The 15,300-nt window shown below is 40.4% G+C and overlaps 1 long non-coding RNA gene across 1 annotated transcript; it reads left to right on the top strand.

Moving 5' to 3' along the window:
• Nucleotides 1-2,781, top strand: LOC135236880 (uncharacterized). The gene is made up of 3 exons (XR_010324687.1): nt 1-304; nt 2,002-2,058; nt 2,345-2,781. It is a non-coding gene; the product is annotated as an uncharacterized LOC135236880 (long non-coding RNA).
• Nucleotides 2,782-15,300: the final 12,519 nt, after the last annotated feature.

The raw sequence follows: 15,300 nt of genomic DNA, 5'->3' as shown, positions 1-15,300 counted from the left end.
CTGCTTGGTTGGAGCAAAAGCCTGCACCCACACCCACACCGGCCCTTTCTGGCCCGAGTTGAGAACCACTGATCCATACCCAAGAAAAAAAAAATTAAGAGTAGGCGTAGACCATCGGCTCGGTTGTGATTCAAGTTCGTTACAGCAAACTGGTTGCACAGTGGACCTTATACTCGGTCTGATCTGTCTTGAACTGCTAATTTTCCGTTGGACAGGTAGCCGCACTTGGTTAAAAGCTGTTCTGAGAAATACTACGGGGACACCAGTGGCGTAATACATAGCTTCATTTTTACAAGGATTGAAGGTAATTATGGCTTTTACTTCCAGCATACTTTCATTTTCGTTATCATTGGCCCACTTTTGTTACATTTGTTAGTTGCTGTATGATTTAACCATGATTGCTTTGACAATGTTTACCATAGAACCTACACATACACTGTAGAAACGGTGCCTCAGAAGTGTGTTGCTATCTGTGAAAGTACGAAATCGTGCGCGTAAATTTGCACTACATGCGTTTGATGTCCTTGGCATAGGCGTGCATTTCAGTGGGGACGATGGGGGAGCTGACCAGCTCCCCAGTCTAGTCACCGATTAATTTCCCCTGCTTTAACATTAATAAATTTGAAACATAATTTTCGGGAAGCTTATCCAGTACACAAAAGGCTAAAGCCGGGCACCCACCGCACGCGTATCGACCGCAAGCGCACTACGCGCGTATTACGCGCGTAACGCGCGCGTAACTGAAGCGTAGTTGAAGTACTGTTATTACAACGGCAGCGGGCGACGTCGTCTCCACCAGATGCGAACGCGTCGCGAACCGGCTGCGAAGCTTGCGCGACACAAGCGAACTGAAGCGTAGTTTTTCGCTTCTGTTCTATTTTTTCGGCTTGTCGCGCGTCACGATGGCCTGTTTATACACAGAAATATGCTCTAAAATGCTAGGTATACATGCTCTGATTTATTTTTCATCAACTCTGCATCCCCTTATTACAAAAGTCCGTAGTGGCCATGCATTATTGCCGTCCCGTTATCTGGATACCACGCGTAATATCGTGTTCTCCTGATCTCGACACAACGAAAGCTGTTTTCTCTGGATCACGACTCATTTATCTCGTGGTCTCGATATAACAAAAGTTGTTCTTTTGTAATAACATCTAAGGTCTGAATGCAGTGATTGTGTGACGGGCCAGGGATAACACCTATGCTGAATGAGGGCATTTTTAACTTACTTAAAGGGACTGACTCAGGCAAAAATCGCTTGATGTTTATCAATAACGGACAAACTTGGAGATTTACTTTGACTTGGGACTGACTCCTGTAGAAACCAGCGACTGACTTTTTGGTAAAAACCTGAAAGTTGGTAGAAAGTTGGAAGTCGATTCGCGGTTTAGAGGAGCCTATGCAAGTTGTTTATCGCCATATGCGCAAAGTCCACGCGCGGGTACCCGCATACATTTTCAGTTACAACAAGGTCATAAGAAGGTATGCACATGACGTCACAGCAAATGTAAGTCACTGCGGTTACACCCACTGAGTAGTAGAAAGACTGCCGAGTGGCAGTGTTAGCGTTCAGCTTGAATGCCGTGAAAACACACACAAACACATCTAAAATGGGAAAGAGCTGCGATTGACTGTACAAATAGATTCAACAATAAATCGGAGCTGTCTTTTTACAGACTGCCGAAAGCTAAAGAAAAGAAGCAAATGGATCGCTTTTATCTCACAGTAAAATATGTAATGTCTTAATAGTTTTAACTCTATCGGACGTGTCAAACTCCAGTGCTGCAGTGTTTGTAGACATTTGGCATTGAGAACAATGTGTGGACTCTTTAACCAATCATCTCAACAGCACATGCAATACAGTATAATTGAAGGCGCTTACATCAGTGTGTTATTTCAGTCTAGCTGAGAAATGTGGAATTTTATTAGTGGAATATACAGAGGGAGGCCTTTTTAAATTTATTTTTAAAATGATCATGGTCTTAATTTTTTTATTTTCAGGATTACCAGCATTCACATCTTTGGAAAAGAGGACCCAACAGGCGCTGATGTACTGTGGTAACATTACCTTTGTGATTTTCTACTAAATTACTTCTGTGAAAGCAAATTTAATTACATTTTGAATGACGCAAGAGATCCCAGGTTCCTTTATAGCATAAAAGCAAACATTCACTGCCTCAACACATTAAAAGAGCTCAAGTCAGCTGCCTTTTGCATTAATGGATACTTTGCCATTAACAAATTCCTGAAAAATGGGTTTTCCTGTATGCAATTGTGATATTGTGTTGGCTTTGTTGTACCTGCACGGCATTCCTCCCCCTGCTAAAGTATTATTTCTCTACAGTGCAAGAACAAGCCAGAGTGCCACTGACTGGGGTGTTTCCTGGAGTTGGAGGGTTTGTGGGAGTGTACTGTGTTACCTCAGGATGCCTGGCACCTCCCCCTCTTCGCACTTGCGCTTCCCTATCACGTCTCCTGTCTGTTCTGGTGGAATGACCTTCCCGTGGAGGTCAGAACAGCTGAGACCCTGACCACCTTCAAGCGACTGAAGACTCACCTCTTCAGGCTGCACCTCTCCCCATCCTCCCTACCTCCCTGTAATCTCTAACTTGACTGTAAGTTTAGGGTTGTAACTAGGTAGCTGTTTCTTAGTTAATGCACTCGTGTCTTAACTAATGCTTGTATTTTTAGCATAGACTGCATTGCTGCTGTTCTTGTTTGTGTTAGTGTTAATCAGATTAACCTACAGGGTCCAATTAAACTATGCGGTTGTTCCCTGCACTTGGAACGGTACTTCTTTCTAGGGTTTTCGACAGACTTGTTCCTGGTTATGGTTATACACTTTGTAGGTTGCTCTGGATAAGAGCGTCTGCCAAATGCCTGTAATGTAATGTACTGTAGTCCTCCAATGCAGTGAGTGCTCAATTGGTGGACTGCAGAGTGAAAAAAATTAGGTTGCAGACAAGAAGTCTGAACTCTTTTAATATCATTACAAGTGCAATCCAGAAAACCTAGACAGGTGAAGGTGGTGTAGTGATGTGGTCCAGAAGGGGGGGTGGGGTATTTAATACTAATTAGCAGAATGAACTGTAAATAAAAAACAGTACTGCTGCTGGGCTATACAGCTAAATATAGCATATCTGCCAGTAATAGCTAGCTAACATACAAATCAATCAAATTAATTCAAAATGTATTTATACTGCACATTTCACAAACCATTGTTATAATACGTTTCACTGAACCCTGGCCTAAACCCCCACAGGAGCAAGCCTAAGGCAGCAGTAGTAAGGAAATACAATTGTTTGGGTGAACAAACATTTGCCTGCAGTTCTGTTATTATGCCAACAGATAAAGCCTGGTAGAGCATTAGACGGCCATCTTGTTAGGCTTAATGAGAGGGTCTGGCAACTATCTTACAAGGCACCTGGCTCTACCTAGCAGTGGGCAGCATTGTTGAGGGGCTAATGCAATAGCATAGCAGTAACATTTTCCTTAACTATAACCCTCAATTTTCATGAGCTAGCATGACCTAGCATAACTAAACATGATACAGTAGCCACTATGAAGCACCCCAAGTAATGCTTTCATTAGCTACAGTGCCGTGAAAAAAGTATTTGCCCCTTCCTCTGTTATTGCATATTTGTTACACTGAGTGGTTTCAGATCTTTAGACAAAATACATTAGATAACGGGAACCTGAGTAAAGACAAAACTCATTTTTAAAAGTATTTTTTTTAAATAATGAAATTTATTTATTTTTAAAAAATTATTTCATTTATTTCATGAAAAAAGTTATCAAACACCCATATGATTTAAATTCTGGCCCGTGTCCCAGCAAGAGCTGCATTGTAGTGCGCTTGAGGACTGGGATGGGGTCTGGGCAGGGGGCCATAAGGCAGGGCCTGCACGCATAGCCCCTTTCCCCCAGGAGGATACCATCATACTGACCTGTGGAATTACATTAAGTTAGATCATGAGAGTAATACAGGAATAACTCATGTAGGAATAAGCAAGTAAGGCCTGTTTCCCATAAGATTTTACCTTTGGCTACCTTGCTCAAACCTGGAGCATAAGGTCTAAATGCTCATTTTACAATTATGGCTCCTTGATCAACAAGAACCTCTCACAAATGGTGAGCTCATTTCTGCAGCTGGTCTGAGTGTGATTTCACCAGGTGGTTTATATAGGCTACAAACGTGTTATTCTGCTAACTTTAGCTTAAACATGGGGTCTTGCAGGTTTGAGCTTAAGACACTGTTGCCCTGGTAACACATATGGTAAAATTGTGAAATCGCTTTGTGGAACTGAAAATCCTGAATTTATCCCAAAATGTCAACAAATTGACTTAGCCATGTATGTGAAACAGAGCCTTGGGACACTTGCCATTATTGAAGGAACCATGAATTCTGCTCTGTACCAAAAAGGAGAATGATTGGCCATCTGTCTGTGAGCTGAAGCTGAAGCATAATTGGGTTATTCAGCAAGACAATGATCCAAAACACGCAAGTCCACATCTGAATGGCTGAAAAAAAAAAAAACTGAAGTGGCCTATTCAAAGTCCTGACTTGAACACAATAGAACCTATATAATGCCGTACCAGGATCTGAAACGAGCAGTTCATGCTTGAAAACCTTCCAATTTGTCTGAACTAAACAGCTAAAATTGCTCCACACAGATGTGAAAGACTAATATCAAATTATAGGAAGCATCTGATCACAATTTTTGCTGCAAAATGTGGTGCAACCAGTTATTAAGTTTAATAAGGAAATTTATTTTTCACATGGGTGATATGAGTGTTTGATAACTTCTTTGACTGGACCGCAACAGCGGGGCCATCCCTACAAACGTGAATGTCTGTGACTGAGTGACTGAGTGATGAAGTTACACCATTGGTTGGCCAGATCACGTGTGTCATGACAACCAAACAGAACAGCATTTTCTCTTCAGGCAGAGTGACAAACAGGGCAGAGGATAGGATTACATTACCGGAGAACAAGAGAAAAGGTAGATTGGGGTGGTGGGTGGGCTTTAGCTGTGTGTGGTGCTTTGTGCTGATTGAAGACTGATCAGTTGCAGGTCAATAAACCTCCCCAATCAAATTGCTGCCGTGCCTGAGGGGGCAGGCCCAAAGCGTTGGCCAAGTACCTACCCTGAGACAGGGAGGAGAATGGGCCTTCCAGAAACAGTCAAACTAGCTCAGCCTGGATACAACAGCAAAAAGCCTGAGGACTGTGCCCACCAACCCCCAGTCTGACTGGCCCTTCAGGCACCAAGTGATCTGGAATTTGTATTGCAAAAGAAAAATTAATGCAAGCATGAATGCATCATTTGCTGCTGTATGTTTGGCCCTAATTGCGCATGTAATTGTTTTGTTTAAAATGTAAACTTTCTGCTTAGGGAGAAGCATAGGTCTGTGCATGGGAGAGTGGTGAGATCCTTGGAGTTGCCAATCCTGTTGGTGCCAAGAAGACTGTGACGTTTTTCCTGGAAGGGGAATTGCAAGTTGCTGCATCACTGTCTGAGGGACCAGTGACGACCTTGGATCAACTGTAGCCCCTCCTCTGTATGCTGCATGGCATCTCTCAGGTAGAGAGCTCTGCCATGTCAAAGAGGCTAAGGAGAGAAAGTTCCAGCTGCCGTCTTTCCACATCTGCGCTGAGTCTGCTGTACCTAGTCATCATGCCAACAGTGTGCGCAAACAGCCGGCCGCCGCGTAGCCTTGAGCTCTTTGAATTGGTGAAAGATATGCTGGAAAAAATCAACGAAACGGTAAGAGAGACTCAAAACATCAAAAAGGTGCTCTTTGGAACGATATACACTGCTTATTTATGAAAAGAAAGGCACTCTACTTAATGTAGTTAGAATTTCCTTGATACACAGTAACTATACCTAGAACACAATGCTAACACAGAAATGAATGTAACTAAAGAATTCTTGGTTCAAAAGATATAAGAAACCTTGTGTAAATCTTGACATAAAATTAATGGAGGACAACAAACACAGATAAGTATTAAACAGAATTAAATGTTTGAGGATGTAGTGATTTGAATTGCACAAGGAATTTGTGGATGTTGCAGCCGAGGGTGTTGTAGGCCACTAGCAAACATGGCAAGACACATCACAAGATTATTTAAGGGGTTTGTTGCGGGAGAGAGCTGAGCTGAAAAAATTGTAATGAACCAAGGAAAGGTGGCAGACTGACCTCGCTTCCTGTAATGGATCAGGGTTGCTGCATGTTCAGCTTCCGGCTTACCCCTCATCACAAGCAGTAGGTGAGTGCTGCTAGTCTTAAAGCACAACAGAAACAAACACACAAAAAACTAGTAATAAAAAGGAAGAGAATGGATCCATGTGCACAGCACAGCTCTCGTTCTGAAAAACTAAAAAAGGAAAGATGTCACAGTCGCTTGTGGCAGCAATCTTGAGGGGAAAGTGTATGATCTACTCATTACTCAGTTTTGGGGAAAATATACTGAAATAGCATAATTTTGCTTCTGAAACCAGGCTTTTTTTGAAAAACAAATCGTGTTTATTAAACAAAGTGTCATTTGTTTTAAAACATTAGTCACGCCTTATACTGGATCACTTTTTCAGATGTCATGCCTTAATATCACTTTCTCAGCACAACATTCCAGTAATGGTTTTGGTCTAGACAAAGTGCAATATTCTCTGAACAAGGCAGCTAGAGATTTTAAACAGTGATTTGAAAGTAGACTTTACAAGGGAAATTGTTTATACAGCTTCAGGTGTATATCACCCCCTTCCACTCTGTTAATCTGTTTCATCCCCTGTTTTGTTGGTGTGTGTTTGCTAGCTGTAATTTAGAAACCCATTTTGCTTAAAATGCAGGAAGTAAATAATTTGAATACAAAGGCATTCCCAGGGTCTTCATTTTGCCCTCTTTTCTTTGACAGAAATGTCCCAAATCCACACTCACATACTTTGCAGAAGAAGTGAAAGTGCTGGTGTATCACAATCCTGCTTTATGTGAAACACACCTACCCTAAAAAAGACAATAGGCTAACATCCAAAAATATTTTTAATTGCCCTGCTGGTTAGAGCAACCAGTACTGATGACAGTAGAGCTAGCAACAGGTCAGGAGAGCGAGACACAGACCTCCAAAACAAGAGACAGGAATGGCTCTATATAGGGTGCAGCCCAGGTGTAATTAATCCAGGTTTCTTATATTCAGGAGTGTTCAATATACATTGACTCATGGGGAAATATGCAAGACTACAAAATGAATCAGGGGCAGACGCCAGAAGAATGTTACAGTGGGTTATAATTCTAAATGTAGAACAGGTATGTCCAGGGCAAGTGCAGAGAGTTTAGAATGGGGTAAGGTCAGAACTTGTAAGAGCCAAAAAGACAGTTTTTCTTGTTCTGATCCAGTCTGCAATGTGGCAAGACATCTGTTATCTAAATATTTTGGCATGCCTACTTTTTCCATTAACAGTGCTCCATTGAACAGTGCTCCATTGAAGGAGGACTGTATACACCAAATAAAGCTGATTATGAGGTATGTGGACAGCCTTGATCTTATGGGCTGTACAAAAAAGACCGCCTGGGATCCATACCTATTTGCATCCCTACTGAGCTTTTGATTAAGTAGGTTTCATTATGCTGTACTGACCTCTATCTATTGCTTTGCATAGTTTTTCTGAATTACATGTTCTGAACTAGTCCTTTAGGTGTTTGTTCCATGGTTTGTTGGTCCCAAAACAAGCTACTGTTATTGAGGGCATGGGAGCAGTTATATTTTCCATCATATTTACCTCTGCCAAGGAACATGACCTTTCCTCCCGCACTTCAATCAGGCCAAATCTCGATATGACTGGATTGCCAAGACATTTGGTGTGCACATTCATGTGAGGGGAAGTTGTTGTGCCTTGGAATAGTGCTTTCTTTCTAGTTGTAAAGAGAATGGATCCATGTGCACAGCACAGCTCTCGTTCTGAAAAACTGAAAAAGGAAAGATGTCACAGTCGCTTGTGGCAGCAATCTTGAGGGGAAAGTGTATGATCTACTCATTACTCAGTTTTGGGGAAAATATACTGAAATAGCATAATTTTGCTTCTGAAAATCAGGCATTTTTATTTTTTTAAGTTTATTAAAAAAAGTGTGATTTGTTTTAAAATTCCTGGCACAAAGGTTAATCTCATTAAGTAAGCCACATTAATCACACCTTATACTGGATCACTATTTTCAGGTGTCATACCTTACTATCACTTTCTCAACACAACATTCCAGTAATGGTTTTGGTCTAGACAAAGTGCAATATTCTCTGCACAAGGCAGCTAGAGATTTTAAACAGTGATTTGAAAGTAGACTTTACAAGGGAAATTGTTTATACAGTTCCAGGTGTATATCACCCCCTTCCACTCTGTTAATCTTTTTCATCCCCTGTTTTGTTGGTGTGTGTATTCTAGCTGTAATTTAGACACCCATTTTGCTTAAAATGCAGGAATTAAATCATTTGAATACAAAGGCATTCCCAGGGTCTTCATTTTGTCCTCTTTTCTTTGACAGAACTGTCCCAAATCCACACTCACATGCTTTGCAGAAGAAGTGAAAGTGCTGTTGTATCACATTCCTGATTTACAGAATAAAATAGAAGAAATAGGAGACCTAAACAGAAGACTGACGTCCATTAACAAAAGGGTGAGCATCTCTGAAAAACTGGCCCTTCACGAGACCTGCTATACTTTCACACCCAAACTGTGCACAACTAGTTTAATACTTGTGTGTGTTCAGTAATATACTCATACAGTTATCTTGCTTCAGTGATTGATGATTCACTGACTCGAAAGGAAGTTTATGTGACAGTGAAGGACCCAGTCAGATTGTGCTTGTCGAGAGATTTTTATTGCTTTGTTTGTTAGGTGTATTTAGTATTTAAAACTGATTTTTATCAATTGAATTTATCGTTTAATCTCCCTAACATTATGTGAAGGAGCTTTGTGTTTACTTGCCATTTGATTATTATTCATATGGTTTGCACACTTGTTAATCAGGGAAAAATTTATGAAAACAGGTTGAGACCATGATCAGTGTAAAGGAAAGATTCCCCCCTGTCTATTTTACGCTCATCAGTCGCCACTGAAACTTAGCTACCTAACCTAGAGATTACTAACTTACTTAGGCTAATTATAGCTGCCAATACATTCACTTTGCTGAAGTAGTGTTGGGTCTATTGCTTTTATTAGTGGCTTCATCTTGCATACCTCTTTCTCTGCTGGACAGAAAAGACAAGGCAAAATTGGAGCGAGGCATCATTCAATGTGTGCCGCACACGTAGAAGGATAGCCAGCCTTGGAAATGAGGGATGCTGAGATGCAACATTTTTTCAGTGGAGTACAGTCTGAGGTGCGCTGAGCAACACTTTTCCTGGTGCAACCATTTAGAATGGGAGGGGTGCCCTTAGCAATAAAAAAAGCTGACTTGTTCATGGACAACCACCTGCAGTCTGATGAAAAGTCTTCTTAAAAATTGCCAAGAGGGCACTTGTGACTGATGGCAAAATGGGCAGAGACTGAAGCCTCACCTCAGGTCTTTCTGTGCATGTGTCTGCTTAGTAGCATCTCCTTTGGCAGACAGATAACCGCTTCCATCCATCTTTTTGCTGGGAGGCGACAGTGGTATCCACTGCAACACTGTGCCACCCATAACAGCTTCCAATCTTCCAAATTTCATGTAGCCATCTAAATCTTTCTAAGCTGAGTTTTTCTATTTTTTTCATTTCCATGCAGAACTCTTACAGTTCATAAATATGCATTGCATGTTTGAGAAGTGTTTATTTTCCTATATGAATGGATGCTTTTTAGAACCACAAGTGGTTTTGGCTTTTCAAACCAGAAGTAAATGTTACTTTAAAGTAAAGACTACGTCTTGTCTCAGTGTATAAACAATTTCTTGTAACTACATCGGAGAATGTTCCGGCTTTGGATCACTGCCTCCACTTGGAGTCCCAGCAACACCAAAATGTGATTCAAATGAGCTCAACTGATTTAATAGTAAAGACAGGCAATGTTTTTTGGATTTAAATTATTATATGACCAGTTTAGCCTGAATGGCCAATTTTGGCTAGCAGGCTGTTACTCAGGCAATCCAAATGCAACTGAGGAGGAAGAAAATAATTTTGTTAACTAAAACTAAAAATAACAATACCAGGTGATTCATCCAATCTAGTTCAGTTTCCATTCAGAAGTGCAGGCAAAACAGCAAGTGCTGCAACATGTGTGAAAGCATCCCAGCTAAGCTTGTTCTCCACCTAAGCAAAACGAAAGCAGTGAACAGATAAATGGTAGTGCTTTCTCCTTGTTAGTTTTGATCAGTTTTTGGCTTATTCATCATGTAAAGAATTAAATTGATCCAGATGGCTAGGGCTCAGTGGTTGTGATGCAATATGGTTTTGACCTGGCTGAGTCACATCTGTTCCCACAGGAGGATGACGGGAACTGTTCGCAGTGCGAGGTCAACAAAATGGAGTCCGCAGTGAAGTTTCTGCAAACACTGAAGTACATCCTGCAGATGATCAATGCGCGTAGCGGCGGGGGGTAGTCCTAATGGGTGTGGCAAGGGAAGCACTTGCGGATGATTGCAGGCTGCTTGCATTTGGATTGCTCCCTATCCCCTCACCCCACCCTGGCCCCCTCCTCTGGCCCCCCTTCCCTGTCCTTAAAATGAAGAAATAAGGAAAGGACCAGTGGAAGGGTCGCTCCAATTCATAGGTGAGACGACTTCGCAAGGCACCAAGTGTTAGAAGGATACCTGTTACAGGTACAAAGTTCAAAGTATGTGCACTTAAATCATGGCCAGGCTTTAGGAAACCAGGAAGAAGTCAATAAATTACTATTTAATTAGATTAGATTATTCCTTTCAAAATCAAATCTTTAACTGGGTACATGTTATTGTTTTGTGCATTAATGCTTCTATTTTTAAAACTATAGTGCAAAACATTTTTTTTGCATGCAGGGCCTTATGCAGACAGCAAATAGTCAAAATGAAATAATGGCATAATATTTCTCTTTAAAATTATGCTAATTATTCGAAGAAAATAATTTTCTTAATTTTAAGATGTATAATTCTGTTGTGGGATTTTCATGGAAATAAAGTGTCATGAGTGTAAAATGTTGATTGAAGGCCGGAGCTGAAAAAGATTTTTCATGCGTTCTTGCCCTTTTCTCCCTAGTCTGGAATATCCAATATCAGTGCTCAGGTCTGGACCTTCAGTATCAATTTGGGAAAGTGCAAACAAGAACATGCTGTCCTCCCACGCATGTGACGCCAAACGACGGCTCTTACCGCACCGCGACTTGCAAGTCATACAGAGATAAGTTGGAGGAAGACACTTCCTGTGCAGCTGAGCAGTTGGACATACAGATGCCAAATCACAGTGGCAGATGCTTGATGCAGATCCCTGCTGATCAAACTTGCCAGTGGTACCATCAGTTATGTGTTGCCCTGTTGGCACTGGTATTGTTGGGATTTGTTCCCACAGTGCAGGGCCTATCCATGCACTATATTGGTGCAGTAAGAAGATGAGCCATCCAGCAGTGGCAGCCGTTTTTGTTCTAGCTTGCCAAGTATACTGCCAGTTTTGATGTGTAGAATAGTTGCGATGTCACATTTTTCTGGATATATATTTAATATTTAACTATATTTAATGGCCACAGTATTGCTTTATTTTATTGCTTACTTTATGAGTGCTGTAACATTCATCCTCATAAGTGGGACAGCTTTAATATAATCTCTGACCTTTGTAAAATGTGACCCGGAAGAAAGCAGCATGTATCTTTTTTATTGTTTGTATAGACTTTTAATTCATTATTTTTGGCATACGGGAATTCATTTTGCATCACCACAGCTTGGGTGGTCTGAAGGCTGGAGACTTTTAAACACACTGATTGTGTGTTTAAACAGATTTACTGTGGTCTGGAAAAGGGTAAAGGTTAAAGCTTGTCTGAATCTATATTTCAGCCACTTCCTCTGGATACTAGCATACACTAACCTTCGTCCCTGATGACCAGGACATGCTTGCACAAAGAAGTTTTGAAAGGGGTGGGGGGTATGTGATACAGTATGGCTTGCTTTGGACTGCTGCTGCTAATAGTACTAGAAATAATATCAATCTGAAGCCCAGTTCAGCAAACTCTGAAAAGTTCCTGGGAATCAGTCTCAATCGCTTCAGCTCAGTAAAGGTCTTGGTGGCCTTTAATTTCTACCTGGTTATCTATTTCCAAAAGACAAGATGATTTTGGGAGCAGATATGGTTATGCTGTGTTTTGTTATTTTCTGGAAGGTATGTTCTGCCATTCCTACCGCCTTAGCACTTTTAATTCTCCAACAGTGAGACTACCATTATAGACTGTGCTGTAGTTCTGTAGGTTTCAATTTATATATTGATGTATATATGTAGGTATATATCATTTATATATCAGTTATACTCATATGGCTCTTTAGCTGTTTTGTACAGAAATCAAATACGGTTGTCTCTTCATTGGGAATTGGGTCTTAATTCATTCACACTCCAGTATGGGTTTTTCCATATTATTACTAATGTAATATGCCTCCTCCACCTACTCAACCTAGCTCTTAGTCCAGTCACTGGTCCCATCTGGACTGCTGCAGCTCCCTTCTTGCTGGCCTCCCTACCTTCGCCATCAGACCTCTGCAGCTCATCCAGAATGCTGCTGCTTGTCTGATCCAGGCTCAGCCATGTCACTCCCCTTTTCATCTCCCTCCACTGGCTACCTGTACAGTATCAACTCACATAAAGTTACATAAACCGTGGCGCTAACCTGTCGAGCAGCTAAACCACACCTCTCAATTCCACTACCTCTGGGCACCTGCACATTCAGATCACAGCTCCTGTCTGCATATCCCTTCAGACTATGCCACACGTCTCTTCATACTTTATCATTTTTATTTTAAAAAGGCTTTCTGTTTGTAGCAGTCAAAACTTTAAAAATCAAGGCATACTCCTGTGTCTAGTTAAAAGTTTGGTGGTTCAAGATATTGTGTGAACTGGCAGCTCTAAATTTGAGAGCTTCTGTTCACATCTGATACATTAATCTAAAACAGTATTTATTCTTTAAAGAAGACCTGACTTGATATTTGTATTGAAATTGTGCAATTAAATTATTGTATTCTCTTTTCTTTTGGTGTTTAATTTACTCAGTCTACTTACTGATATTATGCTGGGATATACAAGAAATAGCCTCCTGATTTCCAAATATCTAAAGATAGCCTTTCATTTTTTATATCCTGAAGAATGCAATAGTCTACAGCAGAGGGGGCTGGTCCATAGAGGCAGAGGAGGTTGCTTTTTGAGAGGCAAGAGGAAGATCAAAATATAAAAAAAGAGTAATTGGTTGAAATAAACCATTACCAAATCTCAGTAACATTTATAAAATATTTTTTCTCTCTTCCAGAAAAAATCCAGTATTGAAATGCTGATTAAAATGCTTCAACAGCGACACCTGCAGGGCAGGCAAGAGGGGAAAGGGCAGTCTGTGTGAAGTGGTGGTGGTGGGCAGAGGAGGATGGGCTCCTGCTGTCCTCCTTAGGGCGGGATCTCATATCTATTTAATGTACTTCATTTTTTTCATGCTAATCTGTTATTGGCCAAAACACGTAAAATTATGTTCCAACGCAGGTCGTCCTCCCTAACAAATCAACAACCAGAATACAATATTGACATCTCGTTGGTTCATTTGGAAATTATAATTTCCAATTGGCAGTTGGAGCAGTTCCTTCAGTGCCCGCCATCAGCAGCAGGTTCTGGTTCCAGAAAACGATGTCAGCTAGGTCTATCAACAAAGATTTGGCTTAGCCAAACCCAGAAGTCCTCAATAATAATAGTATTTCCCAAGAAACTAGGAAAAATAGTTGACAATGTTTCGTCAGGTGCAACGTCTTTTACTGCTACCACAGAGTGAATGCGTAAGTGAATGCGATGAGAAAACTTTCGTTTACGCTGACCTCTAAAACAAAAAGCAAAATTAGACATGTTATACACCGTTAGAAAGCTTATACTCTCACCTACTGAATAACTGAATTGTCAATCAAGCCAGACTGTACTAAAAAGGGCAACAACACCGTAAACAACATGTGTGGTATTACGCACAGCTATTTTGGAAGGTACCCAGGCGTCACAAATGTGCGTATATTTCACAAACGGATTGTCCAATACAATATATGACCACTCAGTCCCAAAGGGACATCACTACATGTAAAACCAATGGTAAGGCTGTATATTTATTCAATATTTAGTCCCGGATATTGACTGTAGAATAGCATGGTATAATAATCTTCTTATTGTTCAACATGACCGCTGAATAGAGGGTTGTGTAAAATTCCCACTGTAACATACTGGGTGCTGCGTCACCCATAGTTGGACTGACAGGCTTCTAGTGACACATTACGCACACACGAGGTTCATTCCCATCCAGAGCCTGCAGTGATTAGATGTGTCTTTCCCTCTCGTTCACCTGGCCCCTTTTTTATATTCATCCTTTGTGTTGTAATATGATATATGATAATATGATATTTGTTCCTTATGGAATGGGGAAAAACTTCAGGTGCATTACCTTACCTTAGTTGTATAGTAAGTTTGCATTAGGTTGCAAATTGGATTATTGCTACATTTGAACATAAGAACATAACATAACTTGAACATAAGAAAGTAGAGATAAGTAGCCAACTAGTGTAAAATAACATGACTCCGTGGGTTGGTTTTCCTCCTGTCCTCCCCAATTTTTTGAGTCACCAGCCACCTCTGGTCTACAGATATTAATGCATTATACATGTGTGACCATCAGTAGGGATAGCTATTTTTACATTTAGGAAGATGCTTGATTTTGGGCATGCAAATCATTTGCATGTCTGTTTGCCAGAAAGAAGAAGAAAAACACTGATGGTGGTATGTAGCCTATAGATACCAAATTAAATAGATTAATTTTGTAACTAGTGTGCCAAACCATTTCAAAAATAGATTTTATGGTGGTAGATAGATCTAATTTAATGCAATGTATTTAATGCTAATTGTAATAATTGAGAGCACATTATTGGTTAAAATAATAATAATAATAATAATAATAATAATAATAATAAGTAATATTGAAAGCAAAACGGAGGTCATTGAAGAACAAAAAGTTTAAAGTATTTTTCATGCAAGAGCAATATGCGAGAAGAAGAAAAGGACTGAATTAATAGTTTCAGCGTTGGCTCCATGGTTTCAACTGCAAATTGCAGATCCTTTGAGCAAAAAAAAAAAATGAATGAATTAATTAATTTTGA

The sequence above is a fragment of the Anguilla rostrata genome, chromosome 12 (assembly GCF_018555375.3).
Source record: "Anguilla rostrata isolate EN2019 chromosome 12, ASM1855537v3, whole genome shotgun sequence".
Classification (NCBI taxonomy): domain Eukaryota; kingdom Metazoa; phylum Chordata; class Actinopteri; order Anguilliformes; family Anguillidae; genus Anguilla; species Anguilla rostrata.
The sequence above is the reverse complement of the archived record's forward strand: the minus strand, read 5'-3'. Positions and strand labels throughout refer to the sequence as shown.